The following is a 15477-nucleotide window of genomic DNA, read 5'->3' as shown; positions in this document are numbered from 1 at the left end:
CAACATGAAAATGAACTTTTGAGTTAATGTTTTATAGATGAATTAATGACTTTATAGTCATTAATTTGATTTGATTAAAATAATTTTAGGAAGAAATTGTAAGTAAATGGTTTTAGTTGTTTTGCCAGAAAGATGTAATAAAGTTAGAATCAAGAATAGAATGTCCCCCTTCATCATAGACTAATGAGCTTCCATAAATTGCACTAAGAAGAGAAATTGTCTTGGGACAGATTTATGATCACAGAAAAATATTCATTCTAGGTCAAGTCCAAAGATAAAGCCACAGTAATACACTATGATAAAGCAAGGCCATGTGAAATTTTTGCTTTGAACTTATAATGAGCTTATAAAATGAAACACTGCTTTGAACTTGCTAATGACATCCTTCTGTGACTTCCCTTTTGGGTAACATTTTATCTATGAGGTAAGTTTATACAGAACCTTTGTCTAAGAAGGTATAAAAAGGCTGAGAGAAAAAGAAAGTGTGGCTTTTTAGTGCTCTGATGCATCCACCAAATGTATATATGTCTGTCTGTCTGTCTGTCTGTCTGCCTGTCTCTCTGTCTGTCTCTCTCTCTCTCTCTCTCTCTCTCTCTATATATATATATATATATATATACACACATATATATATATATATATATATGTGTAGAGACACATATGTATGTAGATAGGTATATGTGTTATGCATCTGCAATTATAAAATTGATAAAACAGGTGGTTCAGGCCTGAGCAGTGTGTGGTGTTTGTGTTTGTGTGTGTGTGTGTGTGTGTGTGCTCACATATGTGTGTGAGCATGCACATGAGTGCCTGACTTTCTCCCTCTCTTCCTCCCTCCCTCCCTCCCTCCCTCTTCCTCTCTCTCCCTTCCCCTCCCCCTCTTCCTTTCTCTCTGAAATTGCCAAAAGTCATCAGATTTTAGCCTTAGGATAGCAAGTGAGAGTTAAATTGCTAGAAATCATCAAGTTTTGGCCCCAGAATGATAAAAATTAGTTACAAGGCATAAGCTTCTGGATGCCAGAACAGTAAGAGTTACAAATCCAGATGTTAATCAGCCTTAGGCCTTCTTCAGATACTGGGTCCTACCTCAGTACCTGGCTCTGTCAGAGCTGGTCCCAGACACCTCACTCTGTTAGAGAACCCACATAAAGACCAAGCTGCACACCTACTACAAATGTGTAAGGGCCAAGGTCCAGACCCTGCATGCCCTTTAGTTGATGGCTCACTCTTAGAGTCCACACAGCCTCACATTAGTTGGCTCTGTAGGTCTTATTGTACTGTCCTTGTCCACTCATGTTATCTTAATTCTATTCCAAGAGACTCCCCTGTCTCTGCCTGGTACATGGCTGTGGGTCTCTGCATTTGTTTCCATCAGCTGCTGCATGAAGCCTCTCAGGGGAGGTTATGCTAGTCAGGAGTCTCCTGTCTACAAGCATAGCAGAGTATCATTAATAGTGTTAGGGATTGGCTCTTTTTTTCACGGGATGTTTCTCAAGTTTGGCCTGTCATTGATTGTCTATTCTCCCAATCTCTTTATCCCTGAGCATATTGTAGGCAGGACAAATTTTGGGTTGAAGGTTTTATGGGTAGGTTGATGTCTTCCTCCTTCCACCTGAAGTCTTCCCTGCCTATAAGAAGTAGTCTTTAGTCTCTGTATCCCTTGCTTGTTGGAGTCTCAGCTAGGATCATCCCTATAGGCTTCCTGGAGCCTTGCCTGGCCCAGGTCTTCAGCTACTCCCAGAGATGCTACCATGGATTTCTACTAGCAGTGAATTTTGTAGGGCTACTGATCCTCCAGGACAGGAGCTCTTTCTTGGTTCAGATGACTATGGATATCCAATCAAATATTTTTCTCTGTGTTGTGTTAGTCAAAGGTTTTTCAAAATCACAAGAGTATTGATCTGGTGAAAAGTACTGACACAGAAACTGTTGCAGGATATTACTGCAGAGATGGTTTATGATTGGACAAGGAAAAAGGGGTGGAGTTAGGAGTTGGGGAGGAAGAAGATGGGGTGGAAGAGAGACAGACAGAGAGAGAGAGAGAGAGAGAGGCGTGTGGGAAGTAAGAGATTCAAGATGGCTTCAGACTTTTTTTTCTGGTGTTTTTGAGAGGTTGGAAATGTTGGGATAAGACTAATTGTAAATTGGCATCTTGTAATTGTGAATTTAATATATATAAATACAACTGGCTAAGCATTAAGAGATTAGATTTTCTTAGTTACTATAATATGGGTCTGCTGATGGCAGAGAACTGGCGGCCCATGGTTACTGGAAATTGGGTCCACCGATCACATGGTCTATGGTGGAGAGAAAACACAGTTGGGATGCTGTTGGAACTACCTGGGAGAGATTAGCTCAGCATCAAAACCCCTGTTGAGCAGGTCCCCTCCAGGACTTGCTGCTGAGGCCTGGCAGGGCATGAGAGTTTGTAGAGAAGTCCTATTATTATTATTATTATTATTATTATTATTTCCTACTACAATAAGCAGAGCTGTAACTGTCTCTCTCTGGAAAATTCTGATGTTTAAACACAGCTACTCAGACATAAAAGCACGTGATTGGTTGGCATTGCAGATACTCCTTTCTCATCAAAAACAAGGACTGTCAGTATCATCATCCTATAGATCAGTCCTACCTCTTGGAGGTTAGTGAGCCTGGCCTATCTGACCTATAGTCAAACACTCACACCTTGTATCTCCCTCAGAAATCCCAGGCTTTCCCCTCATAACAGGGGATTTTCTCTGAAGATTTATCACACCCACTATTCAGGTTCTTGTGTGAAACACTGATCTCATTCTAATATTACACAAAGACAGAAACAGAAAAGACTCGGAAAAATCCTTTATTTTCTTCTGTCCTGAATCACCAACCATTAAAAGAAAAAAAATCAATTTTGTCCCAACCTCATAATAGTGGTCAAAGGTTATAATAGAGTGCTCAAAATGAAGAATAACCTTGGGTTCAGGTTTACAGATCCTTTTGGTTGACAGGAGAAAAAAGCATTCCCTCACATAAATACCTTGGGTACAGATGGCTAAAAGAGGCTAAGATGCAACTGAAGCAAAGGCAACACTTTTAAGAAAAATCAACAGGAGGAGAAAAAGAGAAGATATGGAAGAAAAGGATTGAAGGGATTGAAATGGACACTGATGTGAAGAAAGGTATTGTCAGTTTTTACTTCTCCAGGAGTGACATTGTTTTCCAGATCATCAGGTAAGATACAATGCACAGCTGCTCAGCTATTATATTAAGACAAAGACATATTGGTTGTGTCGTCTCTTTTTGTAATATTGATCACCCCCTTCCCCCATGCCTGAAATCTAAGTACCTCAGAAACTCGTAACATGGTCTCTTAGGAAACATTGTGGAAGGCACTGATTAATATTAGCTGCCAAGGAGTCAACACTGACTATTTATTATGGTCACCTTCTAAAGCAGCACTCTAGTTAGATGCACACACTCCAGTGAGTCTTCTGGGTATTAGTTGATGGGTAATAGAACTTTGCTTAAGCACAGAGTTATTCTTGAGAAACAAGCTCATGTCTTTTCAGAAAGCTTAGAATTCTGTTTCTGTCAGCACTTCTGTCCCTTATTAAATGTCTTCTAATAATAAGGTGTGGTAGTGGTGTGGGATATGGACACTTAAGATATAATTTTCTGCTCTGAATCTAAGATGGAGTAAATATTCAATACAGAGCCAAGCAGCATCATTGGTTCTCTAGGTGGCTTTGTGTAATGGTCAACGCTGAGTCTCACCAATGCCATTTGAGGAGGATACTCTAACAGAACAGTAAGAGCCTTCAGCACTGATACCTGGTGATTGGTCAGTAAGCATGCTAAATATTTTCTTGTGTTTGATTATTTTCAACTAAATATTAAATAACCCCATCACATAATGATTCTTAAAACCCCGTAAATTCAGACCTTGTAGAAATAATCCAGATTCTGCACTTCAGACTCCCCAAGAGGGTTTTAAGTATCCATTATTGACCCTACCCAGAAATACAAGTAAGTGGGATCCTTGATGTTTGGAATCTAAATATGAATGTTTTTGAAAAGTTCCCCAGTGAATAATGTAATTTGTGGTTGAGTTTATGAGATCATGTATCTCAGCCCAGAGGAAGGATCTGTAGGAATTTCTGCTGCCATAGCCTTCTGTGGATACATATCTTTAAATGTTAGGGTGAGTGGTAACCCCCTTTCTCCATATAAGTACAATAGTCTAAAATGTCTTCTGACAGAACAGAGCTTCTGCATTGAAATCTCAAATTAGAAAACAGCAATGTACTAGGATAAACACTAGTTTGTAAGTATTCTTTCCATGATTAAATTAGTGACAAATTATGTTTTATAAAATATAAAGTTTAAATTTGGTCTATAAAATATAAAATTTAAATTTGGAACTGTTGAAAGCAGTAAACCACTTTAAGGTTAGAATTCCAATTACTGCTATTTTAAGAAATGGGACATATGGGGAGGGGGGATCCGGGAAAGGGGAAATTATTTGAAATGTAAACAAAGAATATAGAAAATAAAAATATTAAAAAAAGAGAAAAAAAAGAAATATATACCGTAAGTCAAAAACACTGACTTTATTTATTGGTCATTTTATTTCCTGGATCAGGCTGGCCTAGAACTTACTATCTAGACCAGACTGGACTCTTAAACTCTTCAGACTCATAAGTACAGCATGTCTATTTATTAGACTTTAAATTTTCATGTTTTCTAATGATGCTAATATGTTATTTTGTCTGTTTTCCTTTCTTCCTCCCTCTCTCTCTTCTCACTCCCTTCTTCCCTGGTTTTCTTTCTTCCTTTCTTCTTCATTTTTGACTTTCCTTGCTGTCTTTCTTTCTAATCCATCTCATTTTCAATTCAGTATTTATTCATTAATGAATGAATTAGATGCTGAAAAGAAAGTAAAATTTGGAGTTAGTTTCCAAAATGTCTATTAAATGCATCCAACACTCATATTTTATAATATAAATCTAAGTTATTTAAAAAGTACTAAAGTGTAAATAAATACTTACATTATCTGGAATCCAGTTGTTAAAAATAGAAAGCACCATTTCTGTTTATTTGATTATGTTCTCAACTTTAAGAAAACATTAAGAAAATGAAATGCTCATGTCCTACATGGATTAGTGGATGTAAAATTGGGGAGGGTATATATACATATGTATAACTTTGAAATAAATAGTATGTGAAATGAGAACTACAACGTCTCAACTAATGCATATCCTTAAAACATTAAACTCAAAAGGTGTATATATATATATGTACACACACACACACACACACACACACACACACACACAGAGAGAGAGAGAGAGAGAGAGAGAGAGAGAGAGAGAGAGAGAGAGAGAGAGAGGAATCAGTTTTGGTTCAGCAGCCTGAACTGTACTGCAACAGTGCAACACCAATAATAGTTTTGAGTTTCCATATAATTAGTACACATGTTTTGTCATCTAAATTTAATGTAAATGAAATGTCTAGATGACTCCAGAGCCATCTTGACAAGCCTGAAATCAGAGACATGCCTTGTAGAGGTTACTACCAATGAACTCTGAATTTACACAAAAGACTCTTGACAAGCTAGCAAGTGAGCCAAGCATGTCATGATTCTCATTTACATTCTTATACATGACTCAAAGCCGCTCTTTCTAGCAGATACTAATTTTATTACTAACGGGATATCACAGTTAACTTGAACAGAAATGACTCTGTAAGCTAACCCTCACCAGCAAGAACAGACCTTCTATAGAGAGACTAGAAAATGTAGAGAGCAATAGATAGGTTAACTGGCAATGGGTTACATTCTGTCTACAAGCAAGTTATCATTTAGTCAGAGTCATACTGCCCTCATTAAAATCCTCTCTAGTATGTTCTGACATCTACTCTTCTCCTTCTGCAAAGCTGGTTTCCCAGGGGATCCAGTTTCAATCCGTTTACTATCCTCTTCTCCTGATGAGGCAAGTTCTGCTTCCCACAACATGCTACCCTGAGGTGTAATTAAGGTTGAACTGTGCTTTCCCTTGACACTCAGATCCTCTCAGATCTATTATCTAAGTATAAGCAACATGTTGGTTATTTTCCCACAAGCTCTTCGAAAAGAAGAAAGAAATATGAACTGAAAGAAATTTGTATTTTTATGAAGTATGTAAACAATATTGTTATTAAGTTTGAGTTATAAACTTACCATGCATTTGCATTCATTTTGGGCAAAGTAAAACTGAGAAGAAAGGAAAAAAAATGCTTCTTTGCTCCAGAAAATTTATTTCTGAAAAGTAAGACTGTAAATTAAATGTAATAGTGTCCTTTCCAAAACTGATAGTGCGCTGTGCTGATCAATCATTACTCTCAGGAGCCTCAACTCACTATGCCCCAAAATAGGAAGTTTTTATAACAGTAAATTCAGTCCAATTCTAAAATGTTCTGCTCCTTGAAAGATCTGATGTCTATCCTGGACATATCCTCAAACTTTATAAGTCCCAAAGACTCCCTTCTGAGACACAGTAGCTCATTTGACAATGTTGTACTCAATTATGCAGAAAGCTTAATGCACTGAGTTTTCTTGTATTGATAGAGATTCAGGTTACTGGACCGTCCCGTTGTATAGAACTTGGGAGAAAGGTGAGAGGACAGAGACAGACAGACACACACACACACACACACACACACAGAGAGAGAGAGAGAGAGAGAGAGAGAGAGAGAGAGAGAGAGAGAGACAGAGAGAGAGACAGAGACAGAGACAGAGAGACAGAGACAGACCGAGAGACAGAGACAGAGAGTCAGAGAGACAGATGGAGAGATAGAGACAGAGAGACAGAGAGAGACAGAGACAGAGAGGACTAGAGAGAGGTAGATAAAGACAGAGAAAAGAGAGAGACAGAGTGAGACAATGACAGAGATATGAGAGAAACAAGCAGAGACAAAGACACACATCAGAAAGGGATACAGAGAAAGAAAAACAGACAGAAATACAGACAGAATAAAAAATGGTAAATATCTAAATAGTTAATTCATATTGAAAGGACACTATGTCCTTATGTAGTAAAGTAGAATTCTGGAAAGTAAGAGAACACTTCTAAGTAATCAGAAAACAGGTGAAAATTCCTGACTAAGAAAACACTAAGGCTTAGCATTTTGAAGGACAGGATATCCACAGTCTGAATAAGAAATTACTGATATAATTGAAGGGAAGAGTTTGAGCATGCCCACCAAAAAAAAATCTAGTCTACTTTAGGAAATAAAAATATCTGATGGTCTTGGAAAACTGCTTTATGGGTCAAGTACAAAAGACAGTTGGAACAGATACAGGGAGCAGACACTGGGGAAAGCAAAGTATAAAGCAGAAAAGTTGTAAAGTTTCACTTTGCATCCAGATTGCTGTCTCTCCATAGTCCCTCTACCATTCTCCCTCCTCTTCTCCTGTGAGAGAGTGGAAGACCCCCTGGGTATTCCCTGACCATGGCACATCAAGTTCATGCCTGGCTAGGTGCTTCTTCTCCCACTGCTGGAAGATAAGACAGTCGAGTTAGGAAAACAGGTTCCACAGACAGAAATCAGAGATAGCCCCTGCTCCAGTTGTTTGGGACCCACATGAAGACAAAGCTGCATACCTGCAACATATGTGGAAAGAGGCCTGGATCCAGCCCATGTATGCTCTTTGGTTGGTGGTTCAGTCTGAGAGCCCTTAAGGGTCCAGGTTAGTTGACTCTCTTGGTCTTCCTTTGACATTCCAGTCCTTCTGTAAGAGTCCCAAAGCTCCATCTAATATTTAGCTGTTGGTCTGTGAATCTGTCTGTGTCAGCTGCTGGGTGGAGCCTCTCAGAAGACAACATGCTCCTGTCTGTAAGTATAAGAGTATTATTAATAGTGTTATAAATTGATGTTTGCCCATGGGATGATGGATTGCAAGTTGAGCTAGTTATTGGTTAGCTATTCCCTCAGTCTCTGTTCCATCCCCCAATGAAGTTTTTCTTATAGCCTGGATAAATATTGGGTCAAAAGTTTTGTGGGAGGTTTGGTTTCCCTATCACCCCAACACTGTTTTTCTTTTCAGTGGTTATGAGCCCTTTAAGTTCAAATGTGTTACCATAAACCATGTATTCAACTATTCTAAAATAGTGAGCTAAACTTAGAGATTTACAAATTCTGGTCAAAAACAATGAACATAATATTTTAATAGTTTTTGATATTTGTATAAGAAATTCATAACAGCTCTCTGAGGAAGGTAACAAGTATTATTGTTGGAGTGATGTTTTGTGCACTGTACAAAGATTATCTTTGTATTATTCAAATGCTCATTTCTATACCAGCAGAGATCTGAGTACAGACACGACTTGGTATTGTTATGTTTAGGAACAATCGCCTGTCTCATTCTGTAAACATTCTTCTCTATCATCTTCTGATTAGTCAGTAAAAAGCTGCTCAGCCAAAAAACTGGGATGAGGAAATAAGAAGGCTGGGCTTCCACTCCCAGTCAGGGGGAGGGAAGTAAGAGAAGGATCACAAGGAGAAGAGTAGAGAGACCAGTGGAAAGAGCAGGAGGATTCGCCAAGAGGTCACAATGTAAGACACGAGGACACACATGGATCAGAGTGAGCCAGGGCAAGACCTGATTGCCAAGTAACAGGGTGTTTGACTGGTAATGACATCCTTAGAGGGTTAGAATAGCTCAGAACCTGGTAGCCAAGGCTTACAGCTTGTTAATACACTTAATAGGTGTCTTAATTTGTGTTTTGTTGCTGTGAAGAATCACTATGACAAAGGCAACCTTATAAATGACAATATTTAATTGGGGGTGGCTTAGAGGTTGAGAAATCCAGACCCTTAAACCCTTAATATCATGACTGGAAGCACACAGCAGCCTGCAGGAAGACATGGTACTGTAGAAGGAGCAGAGAGTTCTGCATCTTGATCCAACTGCAGTCACAGAAGACTGTCTTCCAGGTTAGAGGAGAGTCTCCACGCCCAGCTCCACAGTGATACATTTTTCCTAATAAGGCCACAGCCACTCCAACAAGTCCACACACCTAATCGTGCCACTCCCTGGGTTAAGCATATTCAATTCACCACAATAGGTCTTTGGGTCAATTATCTGAGAGCCAGAATGGGAACAGATAAGGCTTTCATGCTTAAATTACACTCTACCTATTATTTTTTGACAAACGAAAAAATTGACTATCGAAAGAAAGTAGATGATAGCCACAAATCACCCTCTTGACTGTTGTATGTATTCACACCTATGTGAACTTAAAACTGAAATGTATGTGTATGCATACACTTAGACACCCACTTGTTATATTAGTATAAATGTCAACACTTACATGCTATCCTTATCTTTTCAGGGGGAAAAAAAAAACTCTGATTCCTATAGAAAGTACTTTGCAATATCAGTTAATAGAACCAGAACTTGTGTGTTGCAGGCTCCCATGGCCCTGCCTTCACCTGTCACTCATTACAGCTCATTTCTGAGGCTGATTGTCTTTATCTTTCTATGAAGCAAAAGGAACTCCACTTCATCTAACTTATTTCCTTGGACATGCTCTGGGCAGATATTGCCAATTATTATGATTTTTTTTTCAACTACCAATGGAGGGGTTTCCTACTGGGTACAGACCTAAGACTTGTAAATACTTGGGGTCATACCTCCATCTCCAAGGACAGGTATGTGTAATGTTCATCTGTTCAGTGGAAGTTTGGGATGCACATATGCTCTCATTACAGATTCAGACAAGAATCTATAAATCTCATAGAAAAATGATACTTCTGCCAACAGTTTCTTACAAAACAATTTATTGTCTTCTACACAATAAAACTAACACTTAAATATATATTTATTCATCAATAATCTGGAACTAATTTTGTTTTTACTCTTAACATATTCGGGAAGTAAGTCTGTCTTAGGGTTTTGTTGCTGTGAACAGACACCATGACCAAGGCAACTCTTAAAAAGGACAACATTTAATTGGGGCTGGCTTACAGGTTCAGAGGTTCAGTCCATGGTCATCAAGGCAAGAAAATAGCAGCATCTAGGCAGGCATGTTACAGGAGGAGCTGAGAGTTCTACATCTTCATCTGAAGGTTGCTAGCAGAATACTGACATCCAGGAAACTAGATGAGGGTCTTAATGACCACACCCACAGTGACAACCCTACTCCAACAAGGCCACAAACCTATTCCATCAAGACCACATGCTCTAACCGTGCCATTCCCTAGGGTGAGCAAATACAAATCATCACAAGGTCTTTTCTATGAGGGATGCTGGGGCTAATTTAGAATTAAGAATTTCTGAAATCACCATGTATTTTAATCTATACAATAGGACAATATTTCTGTATGAAAAGCCATATCTAGTCTTTCAAAGTGAATGAGAAAGCAGAGGCTAGCCATTGCATTTTATGCTCCCTCCTTACCAGGACACCTAAACCACTGATAGTATTCAGATAAAAAATTGAAGGCTGGAAGCTTCTTGAAACCAGTAACTTGTATGATTCAATGAAAGAATGCAAATTTGAACTTTGTCTAAACAGCATAACTGTTGATAAGGGGGAAACACTTGTTTGCACAAAGCATTCTTACTAGTAATACAAAGATTCATACCTTAACTTAGCCCGCATCCTAGGTCGTAGGTAGTCAATCTAGCCCTGTCAATCACTGCCTTCAAATCACTCCAGCTTTCCATTTTATTTATTGTGTAACCTCAAACTATTGGAAGAGTCATCTAACTTTGCACCTACTTATTTGGCTGAATGTATTTGTAAAATATCAAAAATATTCAGTGGGTGTCTGCTACTTTTTATTCAACATTAGGAACTATTGTCAAAATGACAAATAGAGCCAACTGGATGGCTTTTGCCTCATTATGAACAAATAAATATTTCACATAAAGTACTATTATGCGTCTAAACGATAAGAATGTAGGCTCTCTGAAGAGTGCAAATGCTCGTAACAGCTGAGCCCTTCTCCAACATCATTCTTATATTTCTTTTTTTTAATATTTTTATTTTCTATATTCTTTGTTTACATTCCAAATGATTTCCCCTTTGCCGGATCCCCCCTCCCCATATGTCCCATAAACCTTCTATTCTTTTTTTTATTCGATATATTTTTTATTTACATTTCAAATGATTTCCCCTTTTCTAGCTCCCCCACTCCCAGAAAGTCCCGTAAGCCCTCTTCTATCCCCCTGTCCTCCCACCCAACCCTTCCCACTTCCTCGTTCTGGTTTTGCCGAATACTGCTTCACTGAGTCTTTCCAGAACAAGGGGCCACTCCTCCTTTCTTTTTGTACCTCATTTGATGTGTGGATTATGTTTTGGGTATTCCAGTTTTCTAGGTTAATATCCACTTATTAGTGAGGGCATACCATGATTCACCTTTTGAGTCTGGGTTACCTCACTTAGTATGATGTTCTCTAGCTCCATCCATTTGCCTAAGAATTTCATGAATTCATTGTTTCTAATGGCTGAATAGTACTCCATTGTGTAGATATACCACATTTTTTGCATCCACTCTTCTGTTGAGGGATACCTGGGTTCTTTCCAGCATCTGGCAATTATGAATAGGGCTGCTATGAACATAGTAGAGCATGTATCCTTATTACATGGTGGGGAATCCTCTGGGTATATGCCCAGGAGTGGTATAGCAGGATCTTCTGGAAGTGAGGTGTCCAGTTTTCGGAGGAACCGCCAGACTGATTTCCAGAGTGGTTGTACCAATTTGCAACCCCACCAGCAGTGGAGGAGTGTTCCTCTTTCTCCACACCCTCTCCAACACCTGCTGTCTCCTGAATTTTTAATCTTAGCCATTCTGACTGGTGTAAGGTGAAATCTCAGGGTTGTTTTGATTTGCATTTCCCTAATGACTAATGAAGTTGAGCATTTTTTAAGATGCTTCTCCACCATCCGAAGTTCTTCAGGTGAGAATTCTTTGTTTAACTCTACCCCATTTTTTAATAGGGTTGTTTGGTTTTCTGGAGTCTAACTTCTTGAGTTCTTTATATATATTGGATATTAGCCCTCTATCTGATGTAGGATTGGTGAAGATCTTTTCCCAATTTGTTGGTTGCCGATTTGTCCTCTTGATGGTGTCCTTTGCCTTACAGAAACTTTGTAATTTTATGAGGTCGCATTTGTCAATTCTTGATCTTAGAGCATACGCTATTGGTGTTCTGTTCCAAAACTTTCTCCCTTTACCGATGTCCTCAAGGGTCTTCCCTAGTTTCTTTTCTATTAGCTTCAGAGTGTCTGGCTTTATGTGGAGGTCCTTGATCCATTTGGATTTGAGCTTAGTACAAGGAGACAAGGATGGATCAATTCCCATTCTTCTGCATGCTGACCTCCAGTTGAACCAGCACCATTTGTTGAAAAGGCTATCTTTTTCCATTGGATGTTTTCAGCCTCTTTGTTGAGGATCAAGTGGCCATAGGTGTGTGGGTTCATTTCTGGATTTTCAATCCTGTTCCATTGATCCTCCTGCCTGTCACTGTACCAATACCATGCAGGTTTTAACACTATTGCTCTGTAGTATTGCTTAAGGTCAGGGATACTGATTCCCCCAGAATTGCTTTTGTTGCTGAGAATAGTTTTAGCTATCCTGGGTTTTTTGTTATTCCAGATGAATTTGATAATTGCTCGTTCTAACTCTGTGAAGAATTGAGTTGGGATTTTGATGGGTATTGCATTGAATCTGTATATTGCTTTTGGCAAAATGGTCATTTTAACTATATTGATTCTACCGATCCATGAGCATGGGAGGTTTTCCCATTTTTTGAGGTCTTCTTCCATTTCCTTCTTCAGAGTCTTGAAGTTCTTGTCATACAGATCTTTCACATGTTTGGTAAGAGTCACCCCAAGATACTTTATACTGTTTGTGGCTATTGCAAAGGGGGTCATTTCCCTAATTTCTTTCCCAGCCTGCTTATCCTTTGAGTATAGGAAGGCCACTGATTTGCTTGAGTTAATTTTATAACCTGCCACTTTGCTGAAGTTGTTTATCAGTTGTAGGAGTTCTCTAGTGGAGTTTTTTGGGTCACTTAGGTAGACTATCATGTCATCTGCAAATAATGATAGTTTGACTTCTTCCTTTACAATTTGTATCCCTTTGACCTCCTTATGTTGTCGAATTGCCCGAGCAAGTACCTCAAGTACAATATTGAAAAGATAAGGAGAAAGGGGGCAGCCCTGTCTAGTCCCTGATTTTAGTGGGATTGCTTCAAGTTTCTCTCCATTTAGTTTGATGCTGGCTACCGGTTTACTGTATATTGCTTTTTCTATGTTTAGGTATGGGCCTTGAATTCCTGTTCTTTCCAAGACTTTAAGCATGAAAGGATGCTGAATTTTGTCAAATGCTTTTTCAGCATCCAATGAAATGACCATGTAGTTGTTTTCTTTGAGTTTGTTTATGTAGTGGATTGCATTGATGGATTTCCGTATATTGAACCAACCCTGAATTCCCAGGATAAAGCCTACTTGATCATGGTGGATGATTGTTTTGATGTGTTCTAGGATTCGGTTGGCAAGAATTTTATTGAGTGTTTTTGCATCGATGTTCATAAGGGAAATTGGTCTGAAGTTCTCTTTGTTGGATCTTTGTGTGGTTTTGGTTCTCTTTGTTTCTACTTGATTGATTTCGGCCCGGAGTTTGATGATTTCCTGCCTTCTATTCCTCCTGGGTGAAATAGCTTCTTTTTGTTCCAGGGCTTTCAGGTGTGTCATTAAGCTGGTAATGTATGCTCTCTCCATTTTCTTTTTGGAGGCACTCAGGGATATGAGTTTTCCTCTTAGCACTGATTTCATTGTGTCCCATAGATTTGGGTATGTTGTGTCTTCATTTTCATTGTGTTCTAAAAAGTCTTTAATTTCTTTCTTTATTTCTTCCTTGTCCAAGGTATCATTGAGTAGAATATTGTTCAGTTTCCACATGTATGTGGGTTTTCTGTTGTTTTTGTTGCTATTGAAGACCACTTTTACTCAATAGTGATCTGATAGGACGCATGGGATTAGTTTGATCTTCTTATATTTGTTGAGGTCTGTCTTGTGACTAATTATATGGTCGATTTTGGAGAAGGTACCATGAGGTGCTGAAAAAGGTATATTCTTTTGCTTTAGGATAGAATGTTATATATATATACATATATATATTTATGTATATATATATATGTATATATATATATATATGTTAAATCTAATTGGTCCAAAGCTTCAATTAGTTTCATTGTGTCCCTGTTTAGTTTCTGTTTTCCTGATCAGTCCATTGAGGAAAGTGCAGTGTTGAAGTCACCCACAATTATTGTGTTAGGTGCAATGTGTGCTTTGAGGTTTAATAAAGTTTCTTTTATGAAAGAGGGTGCCCTTGCATTTGGATCATAGATGTTCAGGACTGAGAGTTCTTCTTGTTGTATTTTTCCTTTGACCAGCAAAAAGTGTCCCTCAGAGTCTCTTTTGATGACTTTGGCTTGAAAGTCAATTTTATCTGATATTAAAATGGCTACTCCATCTTGTTTCCTGAGACCATTTGCTTGTAAAATTGTCTTCTAGCCTTTTTCTCTAAGGTAGTGTTTGTCTTTGACCCTTAGGTGTGTTTCCTGTAAGCAGCAAAATGTAGGGTCCTGTTTACGTATCCAGTCAGTAAGTCTATGTCTTTTTATTGGGGCATTGAGTCCATTGATGTTAAGAGATATTAAGGAATAGTGATTGCTACTTCCTCTCATTTTTGACGTTATTTTTTAAATTTGATTGGTTAACTTCTTTTGGGTTTGATGAAAGGTTACTATCTTGCTTTTTCCAGGGTGAAGTTTCCCTCCTTGTATTGGTGTTTTCCTCCTATTATCCTTTGTAGGGCTGGGTTTGTGGATAGTTATTGGGTAAACTTGGTTTTGTCAAGGAATATCTTAGTTTCTCCATCTACGGTGATTGAGAGTTTTGCTGGATACAGTAGTTTTGGTGGCATTTGTGTTCTCTTAGAGTATGCATGAGATCTGCCCAGGATCTTCTAGCCTTCATAGTCTCAGGTGAAAAGTCTGCTGTGATTCTGATAGGTCTTCCTTTGTATGTTACTTGGCCTTTTTCTCTTACTTCCTTTAATATTCTTTGTTTAATACATTTGGTGTTTTGATTATTATGTGACGGGAAGTATTTCTGTCCTGATCCAGTCTTTTTGGAGTTCTGTAGGCTTCTTGTATATTCATGGGCATCTCTCTCTTTAGGTTAGGGAAGTTTTCTTCCATAATTTTATTGAAGATATTTGCTGGCCCTTTAAGTTGTAAATCTTCACTCTCATCAATGCCTATAATCCTTAGGTTTGGTTTTCTCATTTTGTCCTGGATTTCCAGGATGTTTTGGGTTACAAATTTTTTGCATTTTCATTTTCTTTAACTGTTGAGTCCATGGTTTCTATGGTATCTTCAGCATCTGAGATTCTTTCTTCTATCTCTTGTATTCTGTTGTTGTTATTTGCATCTCTGTCCCC

Source organism: Apodemus sylvaticus, chromosome 2 (assembly GCF_947179515.1).
Source record: "Apodemus sylvaticus chromosome 2, mApoSyl1.1, whole genome shotgun sequence".
NCBI lineage: Eukaryota > Metazoa > Chordata > Mammalia > Rodentia > Muridae > Apodemus > Apodemus sylvaticus.
This window is presented reverse-complemented; position numbering follows the sequence as displayed.